This window comes from Misgurnus anguillicaudatus, chromosome 3 (assembly GCF_027580225.2).
Source record: "Misgurnus anguillicaudatus chromosome 3, ASM2758022v2, whole genome shotgun sequence".
Taxonomy (NCBI): Eukaryota; Metazoa; Chordata; class Actinopteri; order Cypriniformes; family Cobitidae; genus Misgurnus; species Misgurnus anguillicaudatus.
The window spans coordinates 14,643,141-14,654,667 of NC_073339.2; the positions used below are offsets into that span (position 1 = coordinate 14,643,141).

At 33.8% G+C, this 11,527-nt stretch overlaps 1 long non-coding RNA gene across 2 annotated transcripts; it reads right to left on the minus strand.

The window, feature by feature from the left end:
• Positions 1-1,350: 1,350 nt before the first annotated feature.
• LOC129438413 (uncharacterized) lies at positions 1,351-4,316 on the minus strand. Of its 2 annotated transcripts, XR_012360333.1 has the most exons (6): positions 4,058-4,316; positions 3,236-3,381; positions 2,825-2,918; positions 2,567-2,687; positions 2,372-2,486; positions 1,351-2,234 (listed from the first exon to the last, which is right to left on the minus strand). It is a non-coding gene; the product is annotated as an uncharacterized lncRNA (long non-coding RNA). The 2 variants fall into 2 exon arrangements; XR_012360335.1 differs by lacking the exon at positions 2,825-2,918.
• Between the last annotated feature and the right edge of the window lie 7,211 nt (positions 4,317-11,527).

Sequence of the window (11,527 nt, forward strand, 5' to 3'; positions counted from 1 at the left end):
GATTAGCTACTTCAACTGTGTTTAATTCGAATCATAACATTCTAACCCTGCTTCGTTTCACACTGCATGCGTTTGGCACCACAATGCAGGGTTAACACCACAAATGCGGTGCTAACCCTGCTCCAGAGCAGGGTTTCATAACCCTGGGTAAAAAGCGGTGCTAACACCGCTTTCAAATTACAGGTGTGAAACGCTCCTTAACCCAGGGTTAAAAGCAGGGTTTAGAATGAAGATAACCCAGGGTTAAGCGCAGTGTGAAAACCCCTAAAGACTCCAATTGGTTAATACATGTTTTATAAAAAGTGAAACGATACATTTGTTTAGATAAATATGTGAATATTTTTAGTTTATTGAGTGATTGTTGCATTGCATATTCATGGAAACCTAAGCTTGGTGAGTTGACAGTGCGTCGATAACGTCAAATCTCATTGGTTCTCGCATATCTCGTATACGTATCTGGACTCTCAACAATCATAGCAATTGTACATTCTGCTCTTTGTAAACTAACAGTGTTTTTTTTTTATGTTTACACAGGCAGAAATGATGTAATCCCCGACTATTTCTGCTACCTAAGGTTTGCATCTATCTTTCAAGAATGCCCATTTGAAAGAACTGACTTTTAATTGGTCCGCCTGGCCGTCAGGCTTTTAATACAGTTGATTGAAAGCAGCTGGTGTTGTGGTATACAGCAAGACTTGCATGATCCTACAAAAATGTATTAAACTGCTCTTGGCTCATGATCATAGTTCATTTATCATAGTTTATTCTGTGACACTACCGGGAACGAACCTTTCCAAATGAATCGCTCATTTTGGAGATAATAATCATGGTTTGAAGGTCAAAAGCTTTGCGCATGAGTTGGGTTTGCCCTGGACAAACCATAAAGTTCCCTATGGAGCAGAAGTTTGTTTCCATATGTAATTCAATCTAACTGAATTATCGAATTAAAATCTAGCTATAAACAAATATTACATGGTGCGTTTTGTGTTTCAGATGAGAAGCAAGCAATTTATTATGCAAATAGAGTCACTGAGGTAATACTGAAGACATATATTTCACGGTACGTGTTTTTAAAAGCTTTACAATAGTTTATACCTGGATCTGTGTTGTTGGATTATTTGACTGTGAGGTTAAGAATCACCTGACTTTTTTAACTAGTTTACTATACAGTAGCTCAACAAAAAGAGGGGATTATGGAGTTTTGCAGAGAAACACTTCATTCACTTTATGCTCTGCTTGAAATGAAGTGATTCATAAAAATGTTCAGGCTTACATTTTGTTAAGATACAAATTTGATAGTTATGCACACAGCAAAATCACTGGTGTTAAAATAACACCCACAGTGTCAAATTTAACACCGGCAAAGTGTGTATATGTGTCCACACTACACTGTGTTAATTTAGTCAAAAGTGTAGTGTTAATTTAACAACACTCATTATATGTTAATTTAACACTCAATATTGTTAAATTTGACACTTTGTTCAACACTATTCATTGTTGTTTCCACACTACACTGGTGTTGGCACAGAAATACAGTGTTAAAAATTAACACTCCTAATTTAAGGTCAACACCAGTGTAATGTGAATTCAACAATGTTAAGTGTTAAAATACTGAGTAATAGCCACTTTTGTTGCTAATGGGTTGTTTCTATAAAAGAAAAATGACAAGAAATATTGCAAAACCTCTTTTTATTAAAGTAAATCACATTTAATATTTACATTGATACACACAACACTTTGCATTTAACACTGCTTATTTAAATACCTCAGCTACAATTAGAAACAGAATACAGTATGGAATAATGAAAGTTATCTTATACCACAGTGCAGTGACATGAAAACCACTTATTATAAAGGTCTTTAATAAATCAAATGAGAGTTTAAAAAAATTAGCCACCCTACTCAAAACTTGAACATTAAAATACATGCAATTACCTTATCGGCAAGCAGAAATGCTTATCCTTCACAATACTAAAGATTTTTCCATAACAAAACAGACATTTCAATTAAAACAACGTTTCATTTTTCTTAAACACGTTCCAACCTGGTATTTAGTTCTGTAGTTGTTTTACTGTACAGTAGTGGAAGGCTGCATCAGTGGTCTTCATCATGCAGGGAATGGCTTTTTGGTCCAGAATGATGCAAATATTCTGGATGCAACTTTTGTTCCCAACGCAGAGCAGGCAGGGCTGTGCTGATTCATCCCCCTCAAAGCATGGATTGATGCTCATCACCTAAGTGTTTTAAAAGAGTATATTTGATGAATGTATTTGATGTGTATTAATAAACTTGTATGCATTTACATGGGGTGAACAATGCAAGCAAACTAACTGCTGAATAAATAACTAGAACAAAATACCAAAAAACTTACACAGCACAATCAGTAGCTTCAGTTGCACATTGACCCTCTCCAGTCTTTCTTCCTTTCACAAATGAAGGCAAGAGGTGAATGAGCCAGGGAAGAGCTGCCACATCACTGTCCCATCCTAGCAAAACAGAATTTAAACACCATGAGTATACAGTTAAACTTTAAAACCGTAAAAGTAGCAAACCCATGTACACTTACCATATTTAAACTCCTGTTGACCAGACAGAGGGTCATCCATATCTTCATCAGGATATAGGCTGCAATTATCCTTTAATTGTTGTATGTTGGCTATTTTGCAATACATCACCTCAGCATATTTCTGCAGATTTTCAAAGACAAAAAGGGTCAAGAAAATACCAAAAAGGATGCAGTTTTAACCGTTATTTGAATCAAAATCATCTCAGTATAAATCATGTTAGAGACAGTGTACAGTACTAAAGTACTGTGTGTACTCACAATGTTGGTAAGCTCTTATCCTCCAAACTGGGTTAAGAAATAAAAGTTCCAGAATTCATGGGTATGCCGTATTCAAATATAGTCTGGTAGGGTCCTATCACAAAAAAATGACAATAAAGACTCTTAAACTCAACATTCTTTTTATATTAAAAACAACACTCAAGACAATATGAATCTTCAATTATACATTTTCAAAATAGTAAACAATTTGATTGCTATCTAATATATCAATAGCAAAACGATGTATGAGAAGATAATATATTTTTATTAAAGTTGGCAGCAGGTCATGTCACTTTCTTGCCTGATTAATAACCATAATATGTACAAAACTACATATAGGCTACTAAAAAAGATTGGTTAACTGTACAGTTATGTCAAATAAAATGATTTATATGTATAAATGAAACTTACCTTCTGTAATGAATTTATATAAGTATTAGCAGTCGTTTCTCATTGAAAGTCATCCATGTCAGGTCTTCTTTAATAAACTGCCCTTAAAACAGCATCTCTTCTGAATGATTTGAAGCACTCAGTGTGTACTTTCACCAAACTAGCATCTATAATGACAGAAAATAAATGTTCGCCATACACGTTTTACACTTTCGTATGTATTTGCTATTTGCATCTGTCTGACATCTAGCGCCACGAAAAGCTTACAACACACAATGCATCCAATCTGTGCATACATATTCTGAGGTAAAATGAATTGTTGGTTTGGCGATATTTTCCCTGTTTGCATAACTTACATCTAAAAAAAACACATGACGATGCGGTTGCGGTTTTCTCCGTGTTTTTCAGTAATTTGAATAATTAACCGATATCCGTGCACTCACGTGCATGTAAACGACCTCGTTAACTCACGGTATCTAGCCTATATGATTACCTCATAACGAGCATCATTTGGTGAATAAACGAGCTTTCATTTAACTTAATTTCATACCCTCAATTTGTAGTGCATGTCGCGTTTTATCATGGTTCAATTCTTACATTCATTCATATCTCCTGTTAATATTATCCTTCTTGGTTAAAACTTTTAGCTAGAAGTTTAACTTTATACCAAACTAACAAGGGAACAACAAGGTAGCTCTGATTAAACTGAACCAAATAACAAACAAAGGGGAAATAAAATGGGAAAAATATCTTATTTAGGTTTTTTGGCAAATGGCTGCGTAGAGTCAGACAGAGAAATAACAGTTTAATTTAGCTAAACCATGTGAATATTATGAGATTTACCTGCTCTCTTCAGTCCTCCTTTGAAAGAAAATGGCGGTAAAATCCCTGACAGGATATGTTTAGTGGAGGCGTGGCTTGATTTACACCGCTCAGAGTGAAATATGATAACACCCTTGTTTTACACTGACACTGTCGTGGATATAACACTGGCCTAGCAATGGCAGTGTTATTTTATTACCAGATAGTGTTAAAACAGCATCAACACTGTGTATTTAACACCATCCCTGAAAATTTAACACTGGTGATTTTGCTGTGCAGGAATGAAGTGTTTCTTAATCTGAAGAGGGTGTCTGGGGATGTGAATTCACATTAACCGAATTTGAAAATATGTGAAGTTTAGATTGAGTTGAAAGAGTGCTCATAATTTCTCCACAAGTAGCCATTATAAAGATATGGTAATGTAACAGGTCTGTGGGACTTCAGTGATCATTTTAAAATTATAAATTTGAATAAAATAAAATAAAATAAAATAAAATAAAATAAAATATAAAATAAAATAAAATAAAATAAAATAAAATAAAATAAAATAAAATAAAATAAAATAAAATATTAATACATAATATGAACATAACGCATTCACAGTGCTGGGCAAGCTACTTGTAAAATGTAGTGAGCTAAGCTACCAGTTACTTCTCATTTAATGAAGCTTCACTACACTGAAGCTACCCCCCTGGGAAATGTAGCAAGCTAAGCTACATCAATAGTAGCTTGCTACATCCAAGCTACTTTTTTATTTTTAACCAGTTTTATTATGTAATTATTTATTCAGTTTCCATTTTTTTTTTTTTTTTGATAATTATAGACAATTAAAACATAATGTAGACCTAGGTACTTCACATTATGGGGCGGTTTCCTAGACAGGTCTCATTCTACTCCCAGAATAAAATGCATGAGTGAGCTCCCTTAATTTAAAAACACCTTGCACTGTATACCTTAACACAGCTCCGAAACTTTCAGAGGTGTACGGGGATCTGGAGCTACCTCTACCATCATTTAAAATCAACTCCAGACACAGTAACGAGACTCGCCCTCCCTTTCACCCTGATTGGCCCCGACCTGACCCTGACTATATGAAACAACTAATCAAACTGATGATGGCAGTGACATTACCCAATCAGAGGTAGAGCACGAGTCTTCACAGGATGCGAGTGGTAATGTTTTGTATGAATAAAGGCTGCACAACTCGAAAATACGTTAAAACAATACCCCGTGTCGATTCAAAATGACGCGCTTATTCACAAATTCAGGACGACTTTAGAAATGTTTGGAAAATTGTAGCTTGTGTGGAAGCTACCGCACTACTTGGTCAAAAAAAGAGCTTAGCTACTAAAAAGCTATTTGATTTAGAAAGCAGCTAAGCTACCGCCAAGCTGCTGAAAAATGTAGTTAAACTACTAGCTTCACTACATGTAGTGAAGCTACTGCCCTGCACTGCGCATTCATAAACACTTATATAGGCTACACACAAAAAATGATCTACACTGTAAAAAAATCCGTAGAAATTACAAGGTAACACTTTAGAATACGGATCCATTATTAATGAATAACTACACAGGAACAAATGAGTAATTAAACAATATTAATCTAGTAACTACTGTTAACTAACACAAAACTCTGATTAACAAACTGGTAAGTAATAGCACACAGATGAATGTGGTAGTTCACTATTAACTTATCAGTAACTACTATTTTTTTCATACTTCCCAAAGAACTACTGAGAAGTTTCATAATAACTAATATAGGACAAATTACTAACACTACATTTACACGTTTACTACTGTAAACTAATACACAAGACTGTTTACATTATCAATAGGTAATAGCAGACTTGTTCTCATTGAATCATTGAAAGACTACTGGAACTTATAGATTCATCAACCATCCAAATGCCTATACAGTGATTTTTTTCTTACCTGTCAAAAAATATGTTTTATGTATGGCTTCAAGCTCATATGTGAATAGTCTGTAAATGGTTAAGTTTCTTCCCTTTAAGATTAGCTTTCCATTAACTACTATATGAATAACGGTAACCCACTAGTAATGACTCAAGTGTCACTACATCCTTCTAAAGTAATTACTAATTTTGGGGATCAGTATTCTAAAGTGAAGATCATGGTAACCCGCTAGTAATGACTCAAGTGTTACTACATCATTCTAAAGTAATTACTATTTTTTGGGATCAGTATTCTAAAGTGAAGATCATGGTAACCAACTAGTAATGACTCAAGTGTTACTACATCATTCTAGATTAATTACTATTTTTTGGGATCAGTATTCTAAAGTGAAGATCATGGTAACCAACTAGTAATGACTCAAGTGTTACTACATAATTCTAGATTAATTACTATTTTTTGGGATCAGTATTCTAAAGTGAAGATCATGGTAACCAACTAGTAATGACTCAAGTGTTACTACATCATTCTAAACTAATTACTATTTTTGGGATCAGTATTCAAAAGTGAAGATCATGGTAACCAACTAGTAATGACTCAAGTGTTACTACATCATTCTAAACTAATTACTATTTTTTGGGATCAGTATTCTAAAGTGAAGATCATGGTAACCCACTACTAATGACTCAAGTGTTACTACATCATTCTAAAGTAATTACTATTTTTTGGGATCAGTGTTCTAAAGTGGGGATCGTGGTGACCCACTACTAATGACTCAAGTGTTACTACATCATTCTGGAGTAATTACTGGTGTGTTACCGTGATCTTAACTTTAGAACACTGATTCAAATCATACATAAAACAGTGATTATAAAATTATTATCAAAAAATATATGTGTTTGGCAGACTGTACAATGCACTACTTAATATTCCGGTAATAATCACCTTAGGGCAAATAACCAATGCCCAGGGACCACGAGGACAGTAAAGAGCCAGAGTCACAATGTACAATTTCTCAAGTGTATCAGTGTATTTAAAATATGAATCATTGAGCATAATAAAGCATTCAAATAATTGAACAAAACAAAGTGTAATCCTGCATAACAACATTAACAATAATAAAGAAATAACAAAGTTAGATAAAAAAAATATTAATTGGAGATCTGGTAATGAATAATAAAAAGCAAGATCAGTGATTAATAGCAAAGTCCCAATAGTTTCAGGGAATGTCTACTTGATGTAACCCGTTGTGTTGAAATGGAGATGCTCCTCAGTATGGTGGAAATCCTCACGTGTTGAACAGGTGTTCCTCAGACGCGTTGCTTTATAAATGAAGGGATTGGAGTTCATTGCGATGATATTCTGTTGTTGCTGGTGACACCCGGGATTTTTATGTATGTCGGTGTGTGTGTGTGTGTGGTTCTAGAACAAAACAAATAAAGCGCCATTTGTAAGAATTGTTAACTTACTTTATAATATTGCTCTTAAAAGGTTAACGTTAAACACGTGAGACACGCATCTGGGGGCGTATTACAGAAAAGTCCTAACTTTAAAATCTTATCTTAACTGTTTGGTAACCATGGTAATTTCAGTTAGGACCACATTTAAGACAAAAGCTATTACAGAATGATGTTCCTAAATGCATGATCTTATCTTAACTGCAGATAGGAAAGTGGTATTACAGAAGCATCCTAACTTGACAAAACATCCTAAAAACGGTCTTAACTTTAGGGTAACCTCACAGGTAACTTAAAACTTTAATGAGAGCCAGCTGAAACAATCACATTATGATAGAGCTGCGGGAGAATGACATTACATTTTTAACAAAGTGGAGGATGAAAAACATCAATGTTTGTTTTTGGATTACTCTTTGAATGTTTTTTACTTTCACACATTCACATAATCACAATGTTTCTCACTAGTGGAGCGATCTTTCAATCTCTTTCATCCCTCATTATTAAAAAACAGTTATCTTATCCGTAAACACTTGATGGGATCATAATGAATACAGTACACACTTGACTCAGCATCTATTTCTTGTCATGTCTCTATCAAATGTTGAAATGTACAATAATATCCTAGCACTTAGGAAGAATAATTTTTTAAATTTTTGTAAGTCACATTTGCTAAATGTTTAAATTGAATGGTAACTAATAGATGATGTGCTAAAACACTAATAAAAAAAACACAGACTATGATTACTATTAATTTAATAAAATGTATTTTTCTGGCCCATTGAAATTAAAAGGACAATTCTTTTGTTTACTGTAGCAGCAGCTCACGCATTGCTGGTTGCTTGGTAACAGACATGACAGTTGATAGCCGAATATGAGTAAGCGATTTGGGATTTCCTAACTAGAGATGAGATAAGATTTGGTGAAATAAGATGAGAATCCTAAATCAATTTAAGATTTGCTTCTGTAATATGAATTTGTGAAAAATCTTAACTTAACACATCATATCTTAATTAAGACCTAAGATAAAAAGTTTCTGTAATACGCCCCCTGATGTATAAATATATACAACATTGCAGCTATGTTATCCAATCTGAATACTTACAACAATATAACGTTACCCAACAATACTTCAGATAATAAGATAAGACCGAATAATAAGCAAGAGTGACTTACAATCTTTATTGAGGCACATCATTGAGGCTCGTCATATATCCGCGAACTCCGATGCAATCATACACCACCTGTAGTCAATCCAACCCGAAAACTTCTCTTCGCTCATCACTCTGTTATTTATTCACCGGTTATGTCATCAATCTGTGATATTACAAACTTTAGAAAGACAGCACATGTACCTTCCTCAATGCTACAGCGGATCTCGCGTTATTTCTCTCCGAACGCGCGAGTCTCGATACTTCAGCATAACCACGCCTACTAGGCGCAACCAATACCGAAGCAACAATGGTTTAAAAATAGGAAAAAATTCGTTATACGATCACGAAAAACACGGAAATTCGTGATAATATCACGAAAAAATAATCAAAAAAATACGTGACTATATCACGAAACTTTGTGAGACTGCGTAGTCTTTTGCACACACTGTATGTATGGCATTTAAGTTAGATGGTTGACGAATCTATGGGTTCCTGAGAGCAAGTCTGCTATTACCAGAGCCATAGAGAAACAGAGTTGTGCCAACGGAAGTCCAGAAGCTCGGCCGTCACGTGATTCACGCAGACTTCAGTTAGTTCCTAGAAGCCCATAGTGAGCCATTGAAATACATTGAGTTAGAGGCAAAGAGCCGTGATTTTTCTTAATTTATAGTCAAGAAACGCATTTTTTTTTTTTACAATATTTATATATCACATCAAAATGTGAATGTAGTATTGTTATGTAGTTATATAAACAATGTTTTTTGACAAACTAAATCCACCAATATAGGATGGTCATCTGCTGGTATGTGGCTTGTTAACATGTTTTACGCTGCCTTTAGCCACTTTAAAATGCATCACACTGTACTAATGTAAGTTTATAATGTTATGCTTGTTTATAATGTACAAAGTGAATGTGCTGTGAATGTAACTCATACTGGTTTAATTTATAAATATACAAAGCACAACATTAAAAAAGACTTTAATATTAATTTATTTTAATTTATTATAAATTATAATAATATTTCTGGCTTAGTGTAGTTTTCTTTTTGTTGTTAATATAAACATCTGATGGGACATAACATCATCTTCACTTTAAATGATTACTAATTTCTTAACTATGTAAGTATACATTTGACAAGTTAATAAATACATTTATTTTATTTTATTTATTAACCAGCAAAACCACAGTGTTAAAACATTCCACCCATATGTTGATGCATAAATATGCACTTTATACCACCATCACTTTATTTAGCCTCTCTAATTACACAATATTTACAATAATGGATGAATTTGCATTAAGAAAACGAAATTTACCAATACAAGGCTGTTAGTGGTTTGTTGTGTGTTGCTAAAGTTATCCACAGCTTGTCCTAGCCTGACCCGTTTTCTACTAACACCCCCTAAATGTACTAATTAAATGAGAAATAATGCACTACAAACACACTGATGCATAAAGTCATTCGATTCACATGTATTGCTAACATACAATCTTATTTGTCAAGCGAATTAAGTCTTAAAACTTGTATTAAGTTCAACACATTCAATCTTTCTAATGCAACTCTATGGAGCTGACTGTGACTTCCGGGAACTTTGGAGAGACTCCGTGGTCCGCCATTGCTGTAAAAAAAAAACGTTCCATTGGAGTGAACGGACTTGACGTAACTCTATCCTTCTATGGCTCTGGCTATTACCTACTGATAATGTAAACAGTCTTGTGTATTAGTTTACAGTAGTAAACGTGTTAATGTAGTGTTAGTCATTTGTCCTTTATTAGTTGTCGTTTAGTTTGCATGAATTATAAAACTTCTCAGTAGTTCTTTTGGAAGTATGAAATAATAGTAGTTATTGATTAGTTAATAGTGAACTACCACGTTCATCTGTGTACTATTACTTACCAGTTTGTTAATCAGAGTTCTTTGATAGTTAACAGTAGTTACTAGATTGTTAATACTGCATTACTGATTTGTTCCTGTGTAGTTATTCATTAACAATGGATCCGTATTCTAAAGTGTTACCAATTACAATGTTATTGCAGCTGGGTTGCCGGTAATTTACCGTAGATTTACATTTAAGTTATTTACTTGCAAGAGTTTGTTCAAAGTTAAATACATTTTAAATATTAACAGGTCTTTATCTTTACAGAATAAAAATAACAGCCTCATGCAAAACCAGAAATCATCATCAAACTTTTTCTGTTTTTTTGCTTCAGATTTTGTTTCCCTGAATGTTTTGCTTGATGCTGTTTTTTTTTTAGTTTTACTCTGTAAAGACAAAGACTCGTAAATGTTTAATGTTCATTTAACTTTGAACAAAATGTTCCCAGTAAAAAACATAAATTTAAATCTACGGTAAGTTACCGGCAACCCAGCTGCAATTTCTACTGATTTTTTTTACAATGTAGCTGAACTTGTACCAGTCGGTAATGCATTAAACAATGACGTTTTTAAATTGTACCTTTTGATAGGTAGTGATGTCAACAATATATGACCATGCACTGCCATATGTGGTCAAAGGGCCTTATTCATGAAACACAAGTGGAACAAATTTCTTACGTAAATTGTCACTTTCAGGAATGGTCATAGGAACTGTTTGCACAGAAATTTGTTCTGCTTTTGTTGCCTCAATGATGTAGGCTACTGCAACATCTATATTTAGATATTTAGTCTAAGGTTGCCTCTACCTACAGTACATGCAGATCACGTAGTCTGCGTAGAGCACCAACTCAGTTGGTCAAATAAAAATACAGATGTTTTATTTCGTCTTAATATATACAGTACTGTGTAAAAGTCTTAGGCCATAATCACCAGCATTGTTGTTTTAGCAAAGTTTTAATGTCCATCCATATTTATTTTCACTCTTTTTATTAAGATACAAACAGAAAATACAGGAAATATGTACACAAAATTAAAAACAAAACTTTCAGAACTAAATGTCTTCTTTAGGCATCAGTCAGTATTTAGTGTGACC